Below are 24689 nucleotides of genomic sequence, written 5' to 3'. Positions count from 1 at the left end.
GGGTCTGGAGGGAGATATAGGGTATATATGACAATAAGATATAGCATGAACAGGATGGAATGTGGTGACTGCATTCAAGCTCTTCCCCTTATGCATGTGTTGCATGGATAAAATGGGGACAGTAACAAATTCGCTGTTTGGAACAAATACCAGTGGAATCGGGTATCCTTGCCAGCAGCCTACCAACGATCTCTACTTGATTTTTTTGAGTAAGGGCAGCCTTCAGTTGCCTGAGGTGCCTTTCGCCATGGCTTGCCATCCCTAGGGACGTGGCCCTAGAGAAGCAGCTGCAAGTGTTCAATTCTGTTACAGCAGCCAGAGCTGCACAGGAGACCTAAGCAAAGATCAAAGTATTGTTTGCAAACATGGGCATGTGCGGGACTTAAATGGATTTTACCCAGTAAAGTTGTGTTTTTCGTTTGAATTCAAGTTAATGACTGAGACCTAACCTTTGCTCATTGCCTGAGCCAAACTGCTGAAGCTGAATAGTTTATTAGCATCAGAGCACAAAGGGGCCTGGTTCTCACATTGCTGTAACAATAGGATATGTCAGAGAATATTGATTTGATTAGGCTGACACTTGGTTTACCCTTGTCTGAGAGGAGAATCAAGGCCAGGAAATATGCCTCACCCTCAAAATACCCATACCAGCAGCTATGAAATTTGTAACCCAGTTGCAAAAGTAGATGATGGAACCAACTTTTCTGCCTGGAAAACAATACTGAAAATAAAGCCAAATTTATAAAGAAGGAGCATGTACAGTGCAATTTTTTTGAGCAAATGCACTGATTTTTCTCAAACCAAGGCAAACTGAGAATGTGTGCAAATTTTCTGAGCACTGCTAATTTCATTGCGTGTAATTTTTCATGGCTGGCGATGGAAAACATGGGTGTTTGGAAAAAAATACACACCTGCTGTCCATAGTTGGTGCGAGAGAAGAGAACATGCCCTTCAGGAAAAGGGGTACCCCTAAGGGCAGAGTTCCCTTAACGTATGTTAGCCTGCAGAAAAAGTGTATAAAAGCCCTGCTTTCAAAAGCAATCCAGAAGAGTCGTGGGTTGGTGGTTTTTTTCCCCTGCTAATAAGTAAAGGTGCTGTGAAGTTTCTGTTCTTTGGGGGGCACTGTGTGCTTGTAGCTAGGCTTAGTTTTGTAGTGGAAAAGTGCAGGTGTTCTGTTTTCTTTGGAATATGGGCCACTATGTTGTTTGTTTTGCTTTTAGTAAGGTAAAGTCACTTTGTCCATGATTAATTCTTTCTTACTGTGGGTAAAATGTCTCTTTCCAGCAGGTTATGGGATTCCTTTTCTTTGTTTTGATTATTCTTTTTAGTATATGAATGTGCTTTTCATACATGTAGTTGGCTAAACCAAGAGAAATAAAATACTGCACCTAGCAGAAATGAGCAGATATGCCATAGCAAAACGAATGGAAATGATACATAATTACACACCTACTTCTTCATTTCTTACGTTCAAGATGAGGGAGTGCTGCTCTTGGAAACATTGAACCAATTCTTACTCTGAGGATGCTAAGTAAGTCTTTCTTCCCCATACCAGGGGGTCACTTCTTTCCCAATACCTCCATGCAAGCTGAAACTGGTACCATCTTCTGCCCTGCATTCCTTGCTTGGTTATCATGGCATGGACTGATGCATGGCATGCTTCTGGTTCCTGCTTCTGGTTCCTTTAAACAGGATCCATTGGTTTTTTTCATTTATTGCTTTTGTTACCACCCAGAAGACTCATAGTGCCTTTCAGGAAGGAAAGAGAATGCAGTCCTTGCCACTCATGGGGGACTTGGGTCACTTTAAGTGCCTTTAAGTAACTTGGTGCCTTGGTTCCCATTTGTAAGTGCTGAACATCCATAATGTGAATAACCCATCGGAGGGCTCTGTCTCTTCCACTGGATATATGCAAGTCCCAGGGAGGCTGAGGCCAGCATCTGTGTTAAGAAAGATGAACATCCCTCTGTGTTAAGACAGACGCACGTCCTGCTCAGTATCTGCATTCTAGTCCTTGTTACTGTGTCTAAGCAGTGCTAACTTTTTTATTTCCAGTTGACTGACATTGTACGGCATGCAGCCCTGTGTTTGAAGAGATGCTTGTATTCCTCTGCTCTCTTTTGTAGTAGCTTTTACACCCTCCTTGAGTGCACTGGTGGCTTTGAAGTCCTATGGATTGTGCTGTTCCAGGCCAAAAGATATTGCCTGAAGCAGCATGTGTAAAATTTTCCTAAAAAGTTCCCTCTGCCTCTCTAACATAGAAGCAGCTTGTCTGTGCCCAGGAGGTAATCGTAAGGATGATCAAATCTGCTCATGGTGTGTGGGCTTCTCCCTCACGCCCTTCGAAGCAATCCCCCAGACAGACCTGCCACCTGGGTGGCTTGCTCACAAATCTAAGATTACTCACCTTCATGTCAGACGTGCACAGCTGTGAGCACCACCATCTGGGCTGTATCCTCTGTATATAAGAGTAGGCTGATTTCAGATGAGCTGTGGAAACAGCATAGCCATAGCATCATTTAGAAATCATCTGCTGGGGGGGGGGGGGGGGAACCCACACTGTGCTCTCTTTATGTTATGAAGGAGTATGAGAAATGTGCAGAGCCAAACCATGCTTTCCACTCTGGCCTGGAGCAAGAGAGGAGGGGTGAGCTAGCCCAGGGTGCATGGCACGTTTCCTGCCTGCTGCTCTGTTGTACCAAGGAAGGAAAAAAGCAAAGTCTGCTGGAGAGGGTGCTCCTACCTATCACCCTGTGTCTGACCAGGGTACAGAGAGCAGAGAGCATAAATGTAAGTTGGTGTCCCACCTCCTCAACTTCCCCCCGTGCTGACTTTTCATGGGGTATGCTTCTCATTCAACCCAGTTCCTAGGGCAGTTGTGTCCTTTGGGGGCAAAAGAAGGTTTAGTCCTCCTTCCTGTCCATGGAAGCGTAGGTCTCACCTACCCTGGCATATGCAACAGAACTTCCTGCAAGATGGTGTTAGCCTGGACATCTTGTGTAACTTCACAACAGTTTTCCTTATCTTTGATCATGACGTTGCACTTAAAAAGCAACAACATTCTGGGCAGGCTGAAAGTGATGAATGATGAAGTTGTGCCTAGTATTTCAGGGGACCTTGGAGATATTCAACACTGTTGAATGCTCCAATATACAGTGAGGAGCAGGACAGGCTTGTTTTATGTTGCCAGGGAAGGGAATCCTATCTCTTTTCTCAAGATGTAGTCTTTTGATACCTCCTTTAGCTCCCTAGAGGGTTTACAGGGTAGGACCAAGGTTCTGCCCTTGCCATATACAGCCAGGTGATCCTCCAGGGACATATTTTGCCATTGGAAGTGTTAAAACTCCCTTCCTTCCCTGTCCTGCTCAGAGATAAAGAACAGCAGACTTTTTTTTACAATAAACAATTGCACTGCATAGCTGCAAAAGGTGCTGTGAAGGGAACCCAGACGAGACAGATAAAAGTGCTGCTTGTCGGGTCTGAAGGCGTTTGCTAAAGTAAGAGCAGCGTTCAGCTGTAGCTGTGGTTGCCAGACTCCATGGATGACCCTTGCTGCTGGTGGGGATTATAACCTTTTGTATCTGTGACCCATGCCAGCACTCCAGTATGTCACACCTTTGTTACTGCTACCAGCGTTGGAAGTAAAGACTGCTTTTGTGTCAGCAGGGATGAGTGACATGTTTTCATTACCCTGGTGCAGGAGGAAGCCTGTCTCTTTATGTCTGTCTTTGCTCTGGGGAATAGGAGCAGTTACTCCCAGCACAGACCTGTGACTCTCTTAGCAGAGCTTTTGGTCTCCCAACATAAACATGGAGCACCTGTGCTATCTGCAGGACAGAAGCTCCTTTCTGAAGATTTCTATCTTTATGCCATTAACACTAGACAGTTTGACCCACTGTTAGCTGTGGAGACAACCAAAAAATTAGATTTTGGGTGTGTGAGGCAAGAACCAAATTGGCCAGATACAGGTGGTAAGAACGGCCTTCCCCATGGTGTATTTTATGCTCTATATGCATCTTGCTGTATTGTGGGAATGTGCAGGGGTGGGGAACGTATTTCCTCCTTGTTTCTGAAGTGGCAGCTGAAGACATTGAAATGACAGTGATGGGAGACTCCATACTACTCAGTAATGGCAATGTGCACTATGTCAAATAGAGAAGAAAAATAATTTTGGGAAGCTCAATAATAAAAAGCAACTTCATTTGGAAAAGCAAAAGATTATCCCTCCCCAAATACCCCAAAGACTTTTTTCCAGGCAGGGAGCACAGGTCTGCCATTGCAGCTGCTTTGGAAAGAAAGCACTAGAAGGACTGAAACAGCAATAAGCCAAGCGGCCCCTTTGGCTACTGCTGCCTGCTGAGTCTTGAGGGCTCCATGGTGCCAAAATGCAAGTTCTTCAGAGTGGCTGTACGCAGCAACAGACCTGCCTCCCAGGGGATGATTTATAGTGTACTTTCTAGACCACAGACTTACCTCCGCTTTAGATTGTAAATTTTGTAGGAAAAATTGATAAATCTGCAAGAGCCACAGTCTCGACAGAGATTTCCAGGTACCTCTGACATGATTCTTCTGAGGCAGTGACTGCAGGCTTAGGTCTCCAAGAACGCAGTAACAGCCCAGCACACACAAGCACTTTGGCTCTCATCACAAGCAGTCCCACCCTTGTCCCGAGTTATCGAGCTCAGGAGCTTAGCAATGAGCACTTGCAGGGCCCTTACTTACAATGATAAGATATCAATATTAAAATTGTGCTTGGTTTGGGGGTTGTATTTCTGTATATGTTGTTTTTTCTATGTCCTGTATGTGCGAACATAAACCAGGAGTTGGGTTATTCAGCTCCCCAAAAGGTTTTTAGCTCTGTGGTATGACACAAAGAGTCTCTGATCGTTAAAGCAAACGGGGTAGGAAGGCATGGCTGAAGTGATGGCCCTGGTGGTGAGGGCCAGGGCTACCGTGATAGTTCCCTAAATTCCTACAATCGTGGATTTAGACATATTATAATCATTTATTCACAGCAGGCTTTTACAGGTGGCTTCTAGTCATAGGACGCAAAAGGCCACCTGCTAGAATTTAACTCTGCGTTCTTCATAGCTCAGATTTCCAGTAGTATCTCCGGGAAAACTATGGTATTTGTGCCAGTTTGTTGGCTTCAAAGTTTCAAGTCATGGAATTCAAAAGTTTCTCTTAAGTGAAATTCAGCAAGAAGGACACAAACTTTACTTTTCATGATGTCATTTCCCCAAAGCAAAATCAGTCTTTTTGAAGAATTTAAATGGAAAAATGACTTGGAACACTGAGTCTGGGATGCTTTGACGAGGGCGCATCAAATTTATGGTAAGTCTCTAAAAAAAAAAATTTGCTTTCAGCTTTAGGTAGTGTATACCTGCTATCTCCCTGTTGCACTGAGATTGCAGGGGCTGGTGGCTACGCTGGAACGAGAACCTTCTAACATTCAGTTTTCTGTTCTGACCATCAGCATTCCTTAATCCTGTTTACTTCTCCGCCTGGATTCTTCAGTGCTTTATGCCCTGAAAATCTAGGGGATGGTAAGATCCAGTAGAGATTTGTCGTTTCTTCCTAAAAAGTGTCACTGCCTCTTTTTATTTAGTAATTGATATATAGGCTAATAAATTCTATAGTTAATGGAATGACCAAACAAGGATCTTGTTCTCCTTTGCTTGGTAAATCCTGCAAAACAAAGTTACATACATGCTGTACGTATTACTTTTAATATTTAAAACCATCACAGCCATACCATGGAAGATATCTGGCATTAGAAGTTTTTGAAGGGTTGCTACAACAAAGAAAAAAGGTGCCTTCCAAAAACAAAGGCCACTTTTTACTTCATCACATAAAGCTATGAAATTTATAACGGCACTAAAATAATTATGATTGCTTGCTGTAAACCTGCATAGATTTGGTGCTCTTTTTTTCCGCCCCTCTCATGCTATAAAGATTAGTTTACTGTCTGTGGACTGAATCCTTCTTGCATTACACATGTGACTAAATCTGTGGGGCCCAGTGGCCAGAAAAAAAGACCCAGAAAGGCATTAAAATAGTTCAGCCCATTCAGAGGCAAAGTCATCTTACACATATTTTCCCCCTAACTGGTTTTGTTTATATTATTGTCAAATATGAATCTGCAGAGTATCTCTGGATCTGGAAACCTGTCCCCTTAGAGGAAGTCAGCAGTTCTCCTGAAGCCTTGCTTAGTGGCTCGTACATGCACATGTGCTCCTAGGCAATAATTTTCGTGTTTATTTTCACACTTTCTTAATTAGTTTATGTAGCTCATTTGTTTTCAGCCTCAGTCTGCATCTGTTCTTTCATTTTTTAAGCTGTCTGCATAATTGGGGAAGTTATCAATAGTGTGCAATCACTAAAGCAAAATAATAAAAAAAAGAGATTAAGCTTAGATTAATTTTTATCATGGTATTCAAAGACAGTGAAAAGTATTGGTCATAATATGTAGACGTAGATGCTTTTCATAGTAAATGAAACAGTTTTAATATCTAGATAATTAGCTGTATACCTATAAACTAAACCTGTGTATGCAACTAGTCCAACTTGCTAAGGATCATCATCAAAGTTCTGAATGCCTTTAAAAGTTATTTTTCAGAACACGGATATTCTATATGTAACTCCTGTTGTGCTATTTGAAATGGAAACGGGCTGTGAAGCCTGCCAACTCATCTTTCATGTGCCTTTCCTACTGGTGTCTCTGCAGAATGAAGCTTGCCCAGCAGAGTGTTTCTGTTCCCTTTTACATGTGGTCCTCGTTAAAAAAAATACAATGATGTTTAGCTGTGGTGAAATTATTTATTTGATTTTTTTTTAACTGGTGCAAAAAGTAAATATGTTTACTGTGTCCCTTTCCATTCAGTGTATTTCCTTTTTTAAGCTTCATTTGTGTTCAACAAGACAGCCTCTTTCTCCAAGATTAACATTTCTTATGATTGTTCCTGACAGAGGATTTACTTTCAGAGGCCCTGCTAAGGATAACCAAAAAAGGGCATGTAGCAAGACAGTTTTGGCAGCTTGCACGAATTTTCGGAGCTTTTTAGGTCTTGGTTTTCTGATGAGTGGCTTCCTGAGCATGCCTAGGGAATGACAGGCATCTCTGCAGGCAGGCTGAACCCACCTTGGCTTATGCGTAGCCATTGGCTGCCTATTAGAATAAATTGAGGACAATGCATACCGCTGCCTGCCAATTGTAAACATAAGGGATATGTATTCACTTAGCATTGACTTTTGGGAGGGGCCAAGGAAAAGCTGTAGTTTTATTGAATAGGGCTGTGTGTGAGGCTGCTGGTGTGCCTTTCTTGCTGTGCTCCTGCCCAGGCAGCTAGTTATTCATTTCCTTCCTACTAGTTGAAAACTTTTCAGCCAGAGGTAAGGACTTAAGATACGTATTTGTTTGGGAGTGAGCTGGTCTGACTGCATTCGCGTTACGACTAGAGATTAAGTAGCATGCAAAATCTAACGAGCTGTGGAAATAGTGCGAAAGTGTCGGATGCTATTTTTATTCCCCTCCTCTCTCTGTGCCCCCCCCCTCCCCCCTTTCCAGATGTTTGTGGTGAACTAAGGGAAATATCTGTGCTGGGCGGGTGGAGGGGGTGCATGCTTGCCCACCCCAGTGGACCCTAATGAGGAGATGCGGCAGAAGGCTTTGGGTGCAGAGCAGGATCTGTGCTGGTCCCACTCCATTTGAGATCCTGTAGCAGGCTTGTTAGTGGAGCAATCTAGCTGTCCTTTTCTTTTTTCTCCTTCTTTTGTTTTTTTTTTTTTTTAAGGAGTTGCAGTGAAAAAGTTTTTAGTATGGTAATGGCTGGTGAATTGCTTTTAGTTTTGCAACTTAATACCTGGCTTTCAGGGCAGCCTGACTATAAAGGCAGTCTCCCTGCGTAATTGATACAGATACAGTAAAGCTCTGGTTAATGTAACTGATCTGATACTTGCTGAAGCAGATGTCCGTCATGGCAGCCTTTCACAGAAGTATTGTTGACAATAGATGGCATCCGTTTTTGTCTTCAGCCTTCAACTTGCACAGCAGCATATTGCCAGAATGTTTCTTGTGAAGTTGTCTTTCCTGTTAAAACGGGGAGGAAAAAAAAAGAAAAAAAAAAAAAAAAAAAAAGAAAAATGCACTTGGGTGGGACCGGAGCTGTTAAAAGTCTGGGTCTGTGTTTGTGTCATTCAGAGGGCTGCTGGGGAGAGCCAGCAAGCAGGCTCTGCTTCCCGGCTCCTTTGACATGCTCGGGCAGTTTGGAAGCATTGTGCAAGGCTGGCTGCTGATAGCATGATATTCTGCATAGCAGGGAATTTCTCAGAGAAGGAGCCGGGAAAATGAAGGGAGGGATCAAGTTAGCTGCAGATGGGTACTTGGGAGCCCCAGACACTGACCAAACTGCTAACCTCTGGCCAGACCTGCTGCAGCAGAACTGATTTTTCTCATATATCATGTATTGTTTGGAAGAGTGGGCAAGATAACTGTTTTAAAACGACTTTTTGTGGGGTGTTTGTTTTCAGAGGAGTATTTGTTTTCAGAGTATGCAGTTTTTATGAGATTTTGCCTAGCTGAAAAGGCTTCTCTTGCTAAAAGGCGTACAGGAGAATAATTTGTGAAAATAACACATTCCGTCCTTGGCAGCAGCTCAAAGAAAATAAGGAGGCAGAGTGTTTCTTTTGTGAGAACTGTGTATTTATTACAATTTGTCTATTTTAGATACCATACTGTGAATGATTGTGCTTGTATGGTTTGCCATCAAAGCACCCTGGGACCCTGCCTCCATTCTTTCTTTCTGTCATTAAATGTAGCCGTAGGTTCTCTGTGAGCACGTGCATCTGCAGACGAGTTTCATACCTTTTTTCCCTGCCATTGAGAGAGAATGGGATCCTAAAACTACATGCACCAAAACCTATGAAATGGACTGTTTTAACATAAATTATGAATGAAGTGATGCTTCAAGGAAGTAAGCAGTCCACTTGTTCAATTAAATTGCTTTAAAGTGGGGCTGAACTTTTCTCAATATATTTGAAGAAGTATAGGTCTGCCTTTCTTTGGGAGGCTTTTTTAATAGGTAAGTATCTTAGTCAATAAACCTCTACACACATTAGTGTAATATGTAAATCGTGATGGCAGAGGAGAAACATTAGATAAGATGCCTGTGAACAAGAGACTAAATTGAAATAATTTGTATTTCCTGAAAACTCCTCTTTGTTGCAGCACGCAATGACAAGAGGATCAATTGCACAGCCTTCATTCACAGGATTAGTCTTGGTGAAATCAATACCATCATTAATGGATGCAGGATCTGATGCAAGGGGAGTCCTGTGTACTCTGAATACGCTTTGACAGTGAGTGATGTAAGCATGTATTAGGAGAATAAGGGATTTTCCACAATTGCTACTTCATATGCTCACAGCATTATTCTGACATGGAGCAGCCTGAGAAAGGGGTAACTTCCCTTGTGCTTTTATTTCTTGTCCAGCACTGATACGCAATGCAATAGTGGCACTGGAGGCTAGGTGATTTGAAAGGAGAGGGTGGCTGGAAGTTCCTCTGGCTGGCATTAGAGGGAAAATCAAAGTGCATTAAGACAGGAAGATTTCTTATTCCTGAAAGCCTCATTTATGGGGTCACACATGGCATGGAGGCATGCTGGTCAGCATTGATCCAGATCAGTGCAAGGTTAGGGTGTAGTGCTACTTATTCCAGGTGCAGAGGCTAGAAAGATAGGGCAGGGCTTTTCTGTTGGCTGCCTGCTGGGAGGTGGCTTCTGTCATATAGAGAAAAAGATGTCAGGAAGGGTCTGTCCAGAGCCTGGATACAAATCCTCTGCATTTCACCCTTCCCTGCATGCAGCCGGAGTGGCCCTGCCTATGGAGGTGATCTTTTCATTGCAGAACAGTGAGAGCCTGCAACATTTCCTTCCTGTGGAACAAATAGGATTTGAATGCCCTGCGACACTTTAAAATACTCTGGTTTCTCAGTAGCTGCTTACATGAGACCTACTCTGTTGGCTGCCTGAGTGTCGTGGTTTGTAATTTGTATTAAGGATCAGTGGAGTTGTTAACCTGCCAAAGGCACATCTTGGTACATTTGATCGCCGTGTGTGAACAAAGAGGGACAGGAATCCATATATGCCTAAGGAAGAGAGGGCTAAGAGAGCAGTGTTAGCTGCCCATCTGCAGTGCTTGTCTGGACTCTCCCGGCTATCAGAGAAAGCACCAAAAAAGGTAACAGGGCAGAATGGGAAGCGCAATCCAGTGAACCTTTCGTTGCCTTTGAGAGGAGCTTTATGGGGAGTTTGCAGGATTGGGCTCCAGGTGTACAAAGCCTGAGGCACAGAGGCCTTTGACTGCGAAGAGTGGGAGTCTATCTTCAAAGCAAATTTTCATTCTTTAAAAATTGTCTCTTCTTAGTAACTACCCCCTGGCAGCCAGTTAATAAGAAAGCTGCTTCCTTGCTAGAGCTCTCACTTTCAGAAATGTGCATGTGCAGGGGCTGGTTTGCTGGTCTGCAGTTCCTGGGTGGTTTAAAGCCCCATGACCTGGTGAGAATGGATTTTGGGGGCAACTGTACTGGAAACAAGACACCTACCTATGTGTTGGCACTTACTCTTTGGTCACTGGTGCTCTCTGGGAAGCTGTGGCTGTCGTATGCCTCCAAACGTTTTGCGGAGGATTTGGCTAAGGTTGAAATTTGACTCAGAGGCATTTGAAGATCAGATTAGATCTGACCTTTCTGGATGAAACACTGAGGTCATAGGACAGTTGAACTATGTAACAGTTTCTTTTTGCGTTTCCTGATACTTTTGTGCAGTTCAGCTAGCCCAGCGGGGAAGGATGCTCAGTACATTGTAATTTGGGATCCCTCCCACCCCCGCGGGAGCTTGCTTCTACTTTTCTTGAAATGGATTTGATTAACCAAAAAGGTTAGGGCATGTAACACTCTTACTTAGCTGCTAGCCCTGGTATGTTAGCTGTATGGTTTACATCCAGTGTAAGAAAGTGCTGCTTTTCATGTGCTTTTTTCCTTTGGAACCGTGCTCCGTGGTGTGGGGCTGGCAGCCAAGCAGATACCGGCATTAGCAGGGTGGTCCCTAGTGCGTCCCTCTCCCCAAGCATCACTAGCTGCCTCTGCAAGGAATGCAGCCTTCTGGACTTTCTCACTTGCACTCACTCTTGGCTACTGCTTTGTCTTGCAGCAACTGCAGCAGTGCCAGTCGTGCTGGGCTCCCCAGCGGTGAGGCAGGTCAGCTCTGAGCTGGGGCACCCACCTCCTCTACCTGTGGTCAGGAACTGCCACCGCTAACTGATGCGTCTTTCCTCTCCCTGCCCCTTGCGCCTGCCCTTCGAGAGGGGAACGCTCTGTCCATGAAGCATAGGACATCTCTTGACAAGAAGATTTCTGCCTATATCAGTGCTTATACGACTTTGGGTTGAAGTCAGGAAGAAGTGCTTGTGGGGACGGTCCTGCTGGCTTGCGGCAGGAGAAAAAACTGAGGAGGCGGGGGGAAGAGAGAAAGGGAAAAGGCGGTTGTATCTTAAGCTACTGGAGTGATTTCTCCTTTGAATTTTTTCCTGTCATAAATACCTGGTGAGTCACTTCATGGCTGTGTGTCTGTTTCTATATTTTCAAGTAAAGGATAATCTGTGCCTTTTTGTATTTACTCCATGGAGCTCCTGGGGCTTAATTCATTAGTGTTTATAAAGAATTTGTAATACCAAAATGCCAAGTTTAAGCACTGGCTAAAACCTTGTTTTTGACTGATTTCCCAGCAAGAACATACACGTCTCTTTGTTTGCTTGTTTTTTCACACTATTCTAATCTACTAAAAAGCAACTTCTAGACTCTTGGGTTTAGAGCTGCTAAAGCCCCGTGAATGAGGTGGAAGGTGGGCCAGGCTCAGCAGTGACACTGCACTGACATGTCTGGAGGGAATTTCTTGGGTGCTTGCAGATTTAACTGCTCCTGCTGCATCTGAGGCAGAGCCCTGCTGTGAAGTTGTCAAGCATGTACCAAAAATGCTGGATGACAGCTTTTGCTTACAGACTCGCCATAGTGTCATAATCTGGAAGAGAAACTACTATGCAAGCTGCTGAACCTTATCTGCTTGTCCAGTTTCATGTTGATGAGAACATTTGAAATTGTAAGTCCTGGGGCCAGGCCAGGCTGCAGTGGGGAAAATATTAGGGAAAGATTTCAGGCAATGGAAACAACATTACATGTTTCCACACCCTTTTGTGTACAGAATACAAATAAAAAGCATTTTCCCTTGAGACTTGCTGTGGAGGGTGTGAAGCAAAGTGGAACCCACCCGTTTGCACATTTTCTGGTTTATGTCCTTAAATGGCAAAAAAAATCTTTGGAATTTAGCTCATAGAAGGGTTATAAATAGATTTGTGGAGATAAAGTTTTGCTGTAAATGCTTTGGTTTTGGACCTATTCAGAAGAGTAACTCTGTTGGCAACAAATATGAAAAGGGGGGTATTGCTAAGTGCAAGAAGACAGTTTCATTGCACGTCAGTGTGCATGTACGTGCGTGTGGGTGCATGCTCGCCTCTCTCCACCTTCACTGACCTTCCCGCTGTTCCTTTAAGTGTGTGGAGATCTAAGGGGCATGGAAATGGCTGTGTGCACTTCTCAAAATTAAATAACTTGGGGTGAGGGGGAACGAGCATTCATCAGATTGCTACGGGAGCCGGAACCTATGTCAGCTTTGTAAACAAAGGTCCTGAGATTTGTTGGCAGCTTGTTTTATGTCATCCTCCGAAGCGGCTGGCTCTGGCTAGGCGGAAGCTGTGTGGGGCTGGACGAATCCTTGCAGAGTGAGTGCAGGAGCAGAGCAGTGGTTCCTGTGCTCCTTCAGAAGTAAAGGTTCTGTCCTGCAGACTCGTGCTGGTTGGATTCCAGTCATCTTCAAAGGGAGCTCTGCCCAAGTGAAGGAGCCTGTGATCAGGCCCTTGTTTGTTTCTTATTTGCAAGGCTTTGATGTTCCCCTTGCTTTGACTGCCACAGGGCTCGCTACTACCCTTTTCCCACTTCATTCTTTTCTTTGACAGTGAGCTCTCTAATGGTGAAGTGGTCCTCCTCCCTTCCCCATTATTTTTTTGTTTGTTTGTTTGTTTTTGTTTTGAGCCACAGTGTTCACCCTGGTAAAATAGCTCTCATCCCAGAAGCAAAGGCAAAATTTTTTAATTCTTCATTGTTCCAGAGGAGCTAGCAGTGCTTGTTTGATAGCCTAGGTCACTGCTTTCTAATACAAGCTGTTGTACGGAGGACAATTCCTGCTCAGTCTTCTGGGATCAGCTGCAGATGGAGCAAAGGCTAAGGACATTCTGTCTGCATCTTCCTAATGACCTAGTGATAACCTACTTTCAGCAATTTCAAAAGCTGTTGAGCTGGGGAGAATTTGGCTTTGCTCTCGCCTAGTTAAAGTTCCTAGGTTTGGAAAATAAATTCCTAGATCTTGGCTAGAATGTTTGGGAATGGGAGCGGGTGGGGTTAGCTCTGAGCTCTGGGAGTTTGGTCAGCTCTTACCTGCGTAGCTTACCCTGCTGGTGCCGCAGGATGCCTCTTGTCAGCATCCTTCATGGGAGGCTTTGAGTGCTACACCCCAGGGTCCTCAGAAAGGAGAGTTTGCTGCTTTGTGTGGCTTTGGGAACAGCCTACCCCCGTACACAGAGCCACACCCCGGTTATGAAAATGAGGAGTTTCATTCAGATGTCTGATAAGCCACAGCTGTTGCTTTGCCACTTCAAACAAAACTTGGATTATAAAGACTGAAGTGCAGCATTTTAATTGCTATAAATATGAATAAGAGTGTTTAGGCAATCCAGATGATACTGAGCCAAGCATTTCTGTGGCTAATGTATATTACACTGACAAAAGCAAGCCAGCTGAGAATTTCCCTACCACTGTCCCGGTATTTAAAACATCAGTTGTCTGTTTGCTGCTGCATTGGTGAAAATGAGGGAGAAGTGTTAACCTGGGCATCAGCTGGCCTGAATCTGATCTTGCTTTTAGCAGCTGTGCAGTGATGTAAACTGTCTTGTTAGTTTAAAAAAAAAATTGAGTCTAATCTCAGTTATCTTGGTGCAAATCTGTTTGATTTCCTTGAGTTATTCAGAATTCACAGTGGGCTGCTTGCTATCAGAAGCTGGCCCTTTTTATTTGGCTTTCTACACATCCCCTAAAGGACAACAGCAGCAGGAAATTGGGTCAAAATCCCAGTAATGAGCATTCACTGGGAAATGATATTTCATACAAGAGAGGGCACTGCAAACCCAGAAAGCCAGTAAAATTCCACTGCTCGTTTGCTCCCTGGTGATTAAAAGGCCCGGCCATATATGGGAAAGGTCTGAGCTTCATTCACTCCGACCACAATAGTAAATGGCTTGTTCTCTGGACACAGTATGCACTCAAGGAGCAATGACTTACGACAATAAAAAGGAAAAGCAGCAACTGTTTCTTGCAGTTTGTTTGCCGTTTTCTCTAAATGCTCTGTAACTATTTTTCCCTTGTTCCTTTATTTATATCCCTGTAGACTGCAGTCAGTTTGGTTTGCCACTTAACCCTCCCCCATAAAACCAGACACACCAGCTTATTTCCTCTCCTTCCCCCTATACAACCCAAACAAGAAAAAGACATTTCCTCTACTAGTATATATAAATGTAGCTCCTCTGTCTTTCAGTGCATCTATTGTGGATTTATGTGACTAAATGCTGGGATTAGCAGATAATCTTATTCTCACCCGGTATAAAGCATTAACTCTAACAAACGCAATGATTAAATGCCAGTATTTCAGAGAGTGATGGGACCACAGGAGTGAAGCAAATAGGAAATGTGTGTGTATATGAATAGGCATGAGTTTTGGGAGATGAAGGGAACAATGTGGTTTGGATGGGAGCTGCAGAAGGGGTCTCCAGTGCTCCACACACCCTTCAGGGATTTTCCTTCCACCACATCAATTTCTGCAGTGAAACCCTACACAGATGACATTAAGACACAAAGTCATTGGAGCACAGTTGTGTTTACATTCTTGCTTTTCAGTTTATTTTCTTTAGGGATTAGTACTCTCTCTACCATCAAAATTAGGGGGACAAAGCAGTTGATCTAGTTGCATTTTATTTCATAAGGAGAAGGACGGTTAAGTGACAGCAGCAATGGAGCTACGTAAGGTTCTCTGCTTGCTGGAGATTTTCTGGAGTTTTTACTGTTTGTTTGGTTACATCGAGTACCTTAGAAATAGAATGTTTGTGTCATATTGGTAGATTTAGAGGTTGTGTCTGGGATTCTACCCCTATGTAATTTTGATGAAAGCGTACATCTCTGTGGCCAGGAGGGCTGGTGGATCAGTCTGATCTCCCAGACTAGATGCCTCATTGCACACCATCCAGTTACTTATATTTTGAGGCCACTTAAGCTGATGAAATTAAAATGGATGTTGTAGTCAGCTGCAGGACTGACTGGTTGGCTGGATTTGAAGCCAGTCTTCTGCTCCTCCAAAATGTTATGCCTCCCAGGAAAGACCACAGCTCTGACAGAGTTGTGGTTCAGCTTCTATTTTCAGTCACATCTGGGTGTCTCTGCAATTTTCAACAAGTATAACTGGTAATACGAATTTTTGTCCATGTCAGGAAAGCAGAATTTCTTGCAGGTGACCTGTCATGGGGTGATAGTAGATTTACCTGGCAGTTTAGGCTAGCTATTGACTGGCAGCCTTCAAGTGGGTTGAAACCAGAAAATTGCTCTTTGACACATGGCACTGCTTCTCTTTTCTAGTGTTGATGAAAACTGACCTTTCTGTTTGGTACTCCTTCATGTCTGATACCTTTCTTCAATGAGAAGAAGTGTGGCTTTGGGTTTTTAATTATTTTGCTAAAGGTGAAACTGGGTACCTTAACTGCACCTGAAAGGTCAAGATCTTTTAAGTCAAAGAGTGGGATAATGTAAATTAGGCCTGCTTTAAGATGTTGCTGCTTTTAATCTCTGGATAGCAGTACTTCTGTGGAGATGCCATTTGACCATTATCATGAAGTCACACTAAGACCTGCCCACTGAGGAACCCTAATGTGGCCAAAAGCAGCACTGTCAGGTTGTGACAGCTGGGTAATGCAATAGTAACACATACAAATGCTTCTGTTTTCCAGCTCTTAGAAGGATCAGGGATAGCCAATTTGGAGACCAAAATAACTGGATATCTAATCTCCTTCGTATTTCTTCATTCAGGATTTTGATTGTGAGAAACCTTGCATTATAATATCGGCTTCTTAAATGGCATCTGGAGCCTCTGGAAAAAGCCCTTCAATAAGCAGCACGTTGAATGTAATAAATATTATTGCATGGTTAAAAAACCTTTTTTATTTCTTCTATTTTTACCATCTTTAGTCTTCTTGAGCCTAAATGCAAGATGCGAGACTGCTTTGTTTTTCCTCTTAAATGAGGAAAGCGTAAATGATGCATGCACTAGAGTAATTCCCTGCCCCACCCCCATCTTTCCTTTTTCCAAGTGTTTTGTGGCCAAGCTTGGTGCTTGAGCAATCTTGTTCTGGCTACTGGTAGAGAAGCTTTGCAGAAGTTCATGTTCAGCTCTGCCACTCCACGCTGGCCGCAGCTGGGAGTTGCCCTTCCCTTTGTTTGTTGGGGTCCTTCAGCAGAGGCTGCCCAAGTAATTTTTCAAGATAAGTTTTTTGATTTGCCTTAATGTTCTTTCGAACACCACCCTTCCCTGTGAACTGCCTTCAGGCTTCAGTCCACTGTCTAATAAAGAACTTCCGTGGTCAGTAAAGATGTTTATTGCTTCACTTATCAAACCAAAAAGTTAGTTTATCATTCTTGGGCCATCTGCTCTAAAAACCCAATTGATTTTGAAAGTAGGCAATATTATTTTTTTCCTGTTCACTACCTTCTGTAATAGAGGTGAGCTCCTTTCTTGGAGTCAATATATAGCAAGCTTAACAAGAGGGCAGGGAGTAATGGTGTGTTCGCTTTCTGAATTAGAGTATCTGATAAAAATCAGTTCATCTTAGTAAAAAATGAAAGGAATTTACTCTGTATAGGAAATATGTTTTGTTATAAATGAACAGGTTGAAGTAGTGACAGGCTATGAATCTGACTTATATGACAAAATACAGTTATACAGTTCTGAAAGCCTGGAGACTGGTGTGATGAACTGGAAAAAACATTATAATCTGAGTACGTTATTTCTGTCTCTCCTGTGACCCTTCAAGGCAATGGAAAGTCACTGATGGAAAGGCTGTGTTGGCATTAGTAGGCATAGAACTGTTCTCATCAATCTTGGTTCAGTGCTTACAGGTCACTGAGGCTGAATTTAAATATTTAGATTGAAGGTTTTTCCCTGATTTAGAATTAAATACCAGGAGCTATAGGCATAAAGGAAAAAAAAAAAAAACCCTACAAAACCCCACAACAGCAAATACAAAACTAAAAACGAAAACCTGGGAAAGACATATTAGGTCATCTTGTCCCTTTCCTCTAGGCAGTGCAGGATGATTCCCTAAAGTATTTTCACACGTGTTTTGTCCATAAACACCTCTGTTTATTAACAAAATACAATAAGCTGTAATTTTTCAGTGAGGATTGGGATAGTTTGCTGCACTTTCTAGTTTTTAGCAAGGGGAAATAGCTATCATTCTAAAATGTGTTTCTTGGCCCATGGATATTGCTCATGTGAATTCAAGCAAAAAAACTCTAATGAATGGAAACTTGTAGAAGTTAACAGCAGCTGGTTTTATTATGGACCATGGCTCTGACATGATCTCACGCAAGTTTAATACGAGTGTTACCTCACTGACTTCAATGGAACTGCTTTTCGTTTGCAAGGGAGTAAATGAGGCCAAAATTAGACAGAGACCTAAGGAGACTCTTTGGGAGAGGATTTTAGTTTGGGGAATGTGCTTTACATACATATAAAATATATGAGCATATCTGCACATTGCAGTAAATGTGTCGGGCCACCTGGGAGAAAGGGGCCAAATTCTGGTTTGAATAGCACCTGTGTAAATCCAAAACGAACTGTAGGAGTAATGTGCCAGGGAGGGCCAAAGAAGTATCTAATTTTTCTGAGTGCTGGGCTGAGTTTCTTTCTCATTGGATTTCTGATTTTTCCTTGGTAAAGTGGTTAGGAAATATGGCAGAATAAGACTGTTCTACAGGGAGCTTCAGGTTTTTTTGCTGATTAACCATATCAAGTTAAAAGAGAAGTTGTGTTGACTATTGTGAAGCCAGCTCAGACAAAAGCAACCACATGTGTGGTGACTCTGCCTCAAAACTATCAGAGGAAGCAGTGAAGTAAGAGCCGTATATTTCTTGACTCAAACCTCTCTTTAGAATTGTGCAATATTAGATCTTCCTTCAAGCCCAGCCTTCAGCCTAACTAAATCTCACAAAATTGTGGGAAAGTGGCTGTACTCTATTGAAAGTGTAGCTTTGGTCTCAAAAAGGGAAAGGAGCTTTAAAACTTCTTGAAGTCCAGCAGTGTTATTTAAAGCAGGGTACTTGCATGCTACAGCAATAGTTTGCAGCCGTGAGATGGGCTTTGCAGTTGTTCTGGGTATGAGCAAATACAGTCGAAGACATGACAAGTATCGATTAAGAGTGAAGAAAGGTCAGGGAGAGAGGTTTTGTCATCTTGGTTTCTTGCTGCTTGTGTTTCGGTGGTCCTGCTTGCTGCTCTCCCGTACAGCAGCACCTGAGATACAGGCACATCTGGAACCAGAGCCTGCAACCTCTTCAGTGTAAGCTTTGACATACGTTTTGGGCCTACAGTTTAACACAGCTCCCTTGATTTTAGCAGGATTTCCCACTGGTGTAAACACTGGTTTCCGATGCTTTTTGCTTTGCTCAGTCTTTGAAATGGTGATGTTTATGGGTGTGTGGTGTAAAGGTTCATTGTAATGTGGTTTGCAGTGTGATGCTGTGCACTCCCAGCGATGGAAGGCAAACATTTTAAGACTACGGGGTTATGTAGTGTTAACTTTCATTTTTACTTTACTTGAGGTCTTGAAGGAAAGCAGAATGATGGTAATTAAGGTTGATCTGTAGGCCAAAATTGAGGGGAGGGGGAAGGCAGTAAAGTATGGGGAATGTTTTAAATGGCCCTATCCACTTGTTCTAAAGGGAGCTCTTATGGAGTGGGCTTACAAGTTTCTTCTCACTGTTCACCATCTGAGCCAAAGCCAATTATGTTGTCCCCAGAAAAAGTGCAGCAGAAGCTAGTGCCCCTGTGGTTCATACAATTGCTGATTATTCCTAGTGGTGGTGCAAAAACCTGTTCTTACAGACATGGTCTGAAATCACCAACTTGTTTCACGTGGGATGCTGTCCTGCCATCAGACAGAAATAACTACTTCTAGCTACAGTGCTTTGCCAGATTCACAGTGGTGAGCATGATGTAGAGGCCCTGTTGACCAGAGGATTTGTGATGAAAGTTTTAGTCCTCTCTGGATCTTCCTCCTTAGTGAATCAAGTTCTGCTGAGAGAGATGACTTCCAGTGGGAGAGCTCTTGTTTGAATACAGCACAGAAAAGTTTTCTCCTGCTTGTCTCCAGTGTGCTTCTGTCCTATAAAACCCCTGCATCCTATTTGCAGCTTTCCTATGAACACAGACTGAGCTCAGAGTTGGGTTTTTTCAGCCTGGAGAAGAGGAGGCTCTGGGGAGACCTTAGAGCAGCCTTCCAGTATATAAAGAGGGGTTATAAGAAAGGGGACAGATTTTTAGTAGGGTCTGTAGCGATAAGACAAGGGCTACTGGTTTTAAACTAAGAGGGTAGATATAGATTAGATATTAGGAAGAAATTCTTTACTGTGAGGGTGGTGAGGCACAGGAACAGGTTGCCCAGAGAAGCTGTGGATGCCCCATCCCTGGAAGTGTTCAAGGCCAGGCTGGATGGGGCTCTGAGCAACCTGGTCTGGTGGAATGTGTTCCTGCTCATGGCAGGAATAACAGAACTAAATGATCTTTAAGGTCCCTTCCAAGCCAAACCATTCTATGTTTTTAATACTGTCTTTAGCTGAACATAGCTTGCCAAATTCAACCTGGCCTGTATATGCTAAATAACATTGTACATATTGTAAGTGTCTTCAAAAAGGGGAAAAATGGCCAAGGTTGTATGAAAAGTCAGTGAAAAAGAGGTAGGGACAGAGACCAGGACTCCTGTCTCCTACAGCAATATGCACACCTCTAAACTATACTGTTATCCCAGGGCATAATATTCATAGGTCTACTATTTGCTTTTTTTTCACATAGCTCTTGGTACTACTGTATTGACCACAAAGGATGAGACAAGTAGGCAGGGGAATTTTTGCCTGTGAAGAATGATTAAAATTTTAGAGCAATTTAAACACATTTAGAAGAAGAAAAAAAAAAAAACCCAAAATACTGGTATGGGGTTATCTGCTGAGCATTCTTCTATGTGAAGAGGACATAAATAGATGTTGCCTAGTGACTTGGATGTCATGACATCATAGAAATATAAAATCATTTAGGTTGGAAAAGACCTTTAAGATCATCAAGTCCAATCGTTAACCCAGGACTGCTTTTTAATATATGCTGAATTTCTCCTTTGCTATTTAGTTAAGTATAAAATTATAATGGAGTATTATGGTATTCTGTCCAAAGTAGCCAGGTCCTCCTTGATCAATTTTATTTTTGATCAATAAAAGTACAGGGTAAGAGATGCTGAACCAGATTTCTGCTGTTGGACACTTGCTGCTGCCAACAGTACTAAGATGGTCTGTAACAATGGAGTCGTATTAGTACATGCTTATTGTATTGGACTGCTTTAAAATATTTTCTTTTTTTCATAATTTCCTGGAGATATTCTCAGTAAATGGGCAATAAAATCTGTAGGCAGTGCATCTGTCATGATGGTTTTGGAAAGCATAGGTGGCACAAAATTCTCTGGCGCTAGAACTGGACTTCAGTGTAGCAATGAAAACTGTGGATTGCAGAAGCTCAGATAGATGGTGTTTCATCCATTTTTGCCATGCCTAGAAGTGTTGTTTTAGTAGAAATGAGTCTGGCAGAAATTAACAATTGTGATTTTATGCTGAAATGTATCTAAGACGGAGGACAGGAGGCTACATGAAATAGCTGCGTTCCTCATGCAATGTTTGTGCTGCCTGCTTCACAAGCAGCATAAAAGTATCTCTGAAATACCAGAAAGAAAAGTGTTTTGTACCACATGTGACTTTCAATTTATACAGGTGCAACTGGTTTCAACTGAAGGGCCATTTTGATGAGAGATGGAATGTCTCATTTATCATCAACATAAATTACATTTTGAGATTTACATGAGTGGCAGAAAACAAACACACTCTGCTTGTGTTGGTGTTCTAGTTGTGTGCATAAAAGAAGACCTGTCCTCCTTACCCGTATGCATTTTCTGTAAGGTCATAATGCCCCTATTCAGTATTCATAAAGACGGTAGCGGCTACCCAACTTGGCTGCTTGATGAAGAGAGGCAGTTGCAGAATTCCACCCAGCTGAAATCACTGGTTTTTGCAAATGGAAATTGTTTATACATTTTTTTACTTCATTAAAAAGAAATGCAATTAGTGGTTTACAATGTTTATATGGATAGCATCAGCTGAATCTTGTTCCAGTCCATTGCATGCTGTTCTAACGTGACCTACAATACGCATTATGCAAAAAATCAGACTGGGATGCCCAATGTTAAGTGCAAGTTCCCAATGCAAATATGGAGCTTTGAATTAAGCTTCTTAAGTGATATCAGGGTTTTTCTTTAGTTTGTTTCTTTCTTTTTTTTGCAAGGAATGGGTAGGGATGGAGGAGACTGAATAGAAGTAAAATGGTATGCTGTAACTCTAAAGGATCAGGTCTTGAATTAGAGTTGTATTAAATCTATTGACTTCAGTCAAATCACTGCCCAACGTTCACCTTTTCAATTCAGTGATCCCTAGAAACTGTGGGGAGCCAGCTGTACTGTCAGCACATTTCTTCCTAACAAGGCAAGGGTGTCAGGTCAAAACTTTTGGGTGTGCCAGCAGTACCAAGAGGGCATCAAGCCTCAAACATGCTGGTTTGTATGAAACTGAGTCACAACACTATCCCAGATTGCTTTATTTTGTATGTGTTTTGCTTCACTTGAGCTTTATTGATCAGATGTTAATTCTGGTTTATCAGCAATTTTCTCTTTATACAGCAATAAAAAGCTTCTGTGCAATTGAAGTCGCTTTTGGGCAATTGTACTGCAGTGTTTTATTGCTTATTGCATTTGAAACCTGAGCAATCTCAGGCCAGGTTTGCATCTGAAGCTTATCTCATTTCTAACCACTTGTCATACTACAGAATACATCTTGAAGTGATGCAAAAAGAGCAATTGGTTCCCCTCTCCCTTGAGATTAAAACAAGCTATCGTGTTCACTAGAGTACTAAAGAAAGAGTTTACTAGAGAAAAATGCTTCTGAAAATCCCCAGCATATTATTCAGAGATGATCCATCCAGACTGTGAAATACCTTATCAGAGTTGTTACATATCTGAAGTGGTAGGTACTTTCCTGTTTATGCTCTGAGGCATGGTATTTCCAACAGCGTTGGTAAGCAATCATTCCAGTTTTGGGGTGTCCCATGACATGTGCACAACAGAATCTGAATTATCCCAACACAATGCTTTAGGAACTTTTAATTGTTATAGTTTGGATTGGGGCCTACTCTCTTAAAAGAGTGGTTCCTTGGTGGTTGCAGGGTTTTTTGTCAATGGCTGTTCAATTCTGTTTCAGCGTTTTTTCTACTAATATCTGATGTTGACCACTCAAGGAAATGCATGCTGCCTTTGACTTCTACCCATCTGAATGTGGTCAGTGGCTTTACAGTTCCTAGTTTGCAGCTGTGCTCACCACTGGTGACTGAGAGGAACAGAACCTGCAATTTTGATTTGAATGCTGCTTTGCCATCAAGAGTTCAGTCACTGCTTTATTGCCAGAAGTACCAGATTTTGTTAGGAACCTCAGGTATTGACTCAGAATAATGTCATCGCTTGTGCATAAAATTATGTGGATTGAAAAAACCTTAATTTAAAGGAGACCAAAGATTTAGACGGTTAGGTAATTGCTGTGTAATTATCATAGCCTTGTTAATGTGATGAGAAAAGAGAAAGGAATATAAAGTACTTTGAGCTAGCAGATAAGAAATATAGATCCTGTAGTACATGCTATTTCATTTTTTAAAATGTGCTTATGGTTAGCAGCTTTAAGCACGGGATGCTGTCTTTGATTATAACAGTGCTGAACTTTATCTGCAAAATTGAAACCTCTGATTTTCTAGTGCATCAGTCAGTGAAACCTAAGCACATGTAATCTGTAAAAATAAATGTAATTACTTTAGCAAATGTGTTACAGCTGGCCAGGTTTAACATTAAGATACCTGTTTCTTATGGCTGACTAGTGTCAGAAGACAGAGGTGATGGCTTCAGCTGTGCTATGCAGACAGAATGGAGGATAAAAATTATTGCCTTGCATTCTTCTGTGTGTACATTAAAGTGAATTAAACTGAGTTGCAGTTCTGACCTTTGACATTTCTTCCCACAATTTTCTTCTGTTTAAAGCATCTTGGTGTGAGAGTAGCTTTTTTTTTTTTTTTTTTTTTTTTAATTTCAAAAGCTCTGGTAAAATTGTAGCTAAGTGGACTGCTTCAAAATTGAACACTTGATAAAAATCTTGAAAAACGCCTCAGGCATCTGAAAGCTGTCACCGATCTCTTTCAAGGTGGTGGTGTGCTAGGGCAGGAGATGGGACTCTGTTGCACTCCATTTCTAGTGCTGCCTTGGTTTTGCTTAGGCAGACTTACAGGCCTTGTTTACTCAGCTATAAAATGCTGTTTCAGGTTTCTGTAGTAGCACGGGGTAAAGGGCTGGCTGCAGCAAAGCACTTCAGTGTTGGTCAGTGATTGTTATGGTGATAACAATAAGCCCATGAAAGACTCGGGAAGCTCGTTTGCTGGTCAGGCAGCTGGCACAAAGCACAGCTTGCATGGGTGTAGCTCTTTTAGTTATTCTCCAGATTCTCCCCAACAAACTTTGGTGTTTCCTATTGTGGGTAGTACCTTATTCCTCTGCTACAAAGGTATACTTATTTCCTGATCTTTTGGAAAATTCAGCAGCTAGAAATCCTGTTTTTCACAGGAATGTTTCGACTTGAGTCTTAATTAGTGTCTACAAACTGTTTAGAGGTCCTTTAATGAAAGATGCCCTGGAAGTGATAAGTAGGTTGTGATACTGTTAACTAAAGTGATGCCCACAAGACTCAGGGGCTAGATAAGGCTATCATCAACTGCTAAGCTTTTTCTGTTCCTGCTCTTTGATCTTGCAGGTTTCTAATTGCTTGTTTTCAGCAGTTTTAAATTCCCCTTTGCAAGGAATGCCTGTTGGTGAAGTAAGGTGGACCAACTGATTTTGGGCCACCAATCCAAACAATTGGAGCAAATTATTAGGTTTACAATTTCAGTCTCAACTTAGACCACTACGGTTGTTTGTTTTTTTGGGTTTTTTTTTTAGAGTTGCACTCTGGGAGGTTTAATATGTAGAAATTACTACCTTGAGTAGCCAGTGTAGGTTACAGGACAAGACTACTAATAAAATAAGTAAGTTACTCCATCAATCAACTAAAATATCACCACCACCCTAGAAAAACAGTATCAGAT

The 24689-nt window shown here is 42.3% G+C and overlaps 1 protein-coding gene across 10 annotated transcripts in view; it reads left to right on the top strand.

Moving 5' to 3' along the window:
* Positions 1-24689, top strand: part of CALD1 (caldesmon 1) — a 246248-nt gene that overhangs the window by 36252 nt on the left and 185307 nt on the right. For 3 of the 10 annotated variants that reach the window (XM_080391498.1, XM_080391494.1, XM_080391493.1), the window contains exon 1: positions 7131-7392. The exons of 1 other annotated variant lie outside the window; for it this stretch is intronic. The gene's annotated coding sequence lies outside the window, so the exon portion shown is untranslated. Of the gene's footprint in view, positions 1-7129; positions 7393-11210; positions 11603-24689 lie in introns of those variants that run through there. 6 more of the 10 variants (XM_080391504.1, XM_080391501.1, XM_080391499.1 and 3 more) reach the window with 4 other exon arrangements.

This window comes from Falco punctatus (assembly GCF_963210335.1).
Source record: "Falco punctatus genome assembly, chromosome: 6".
Taxonomy (NCBI): domain Eukaryota; kingdom Metazoa; phylum Chordata; class Aves; order Falconiformes; family Falconidae; genus Falco; species Falco punctatus.
The sequence above is the reverse complement of the archived record's forward strand: the minus strand, read 5'-3'. Positions and strand labels throughout refer to the sequence as shown.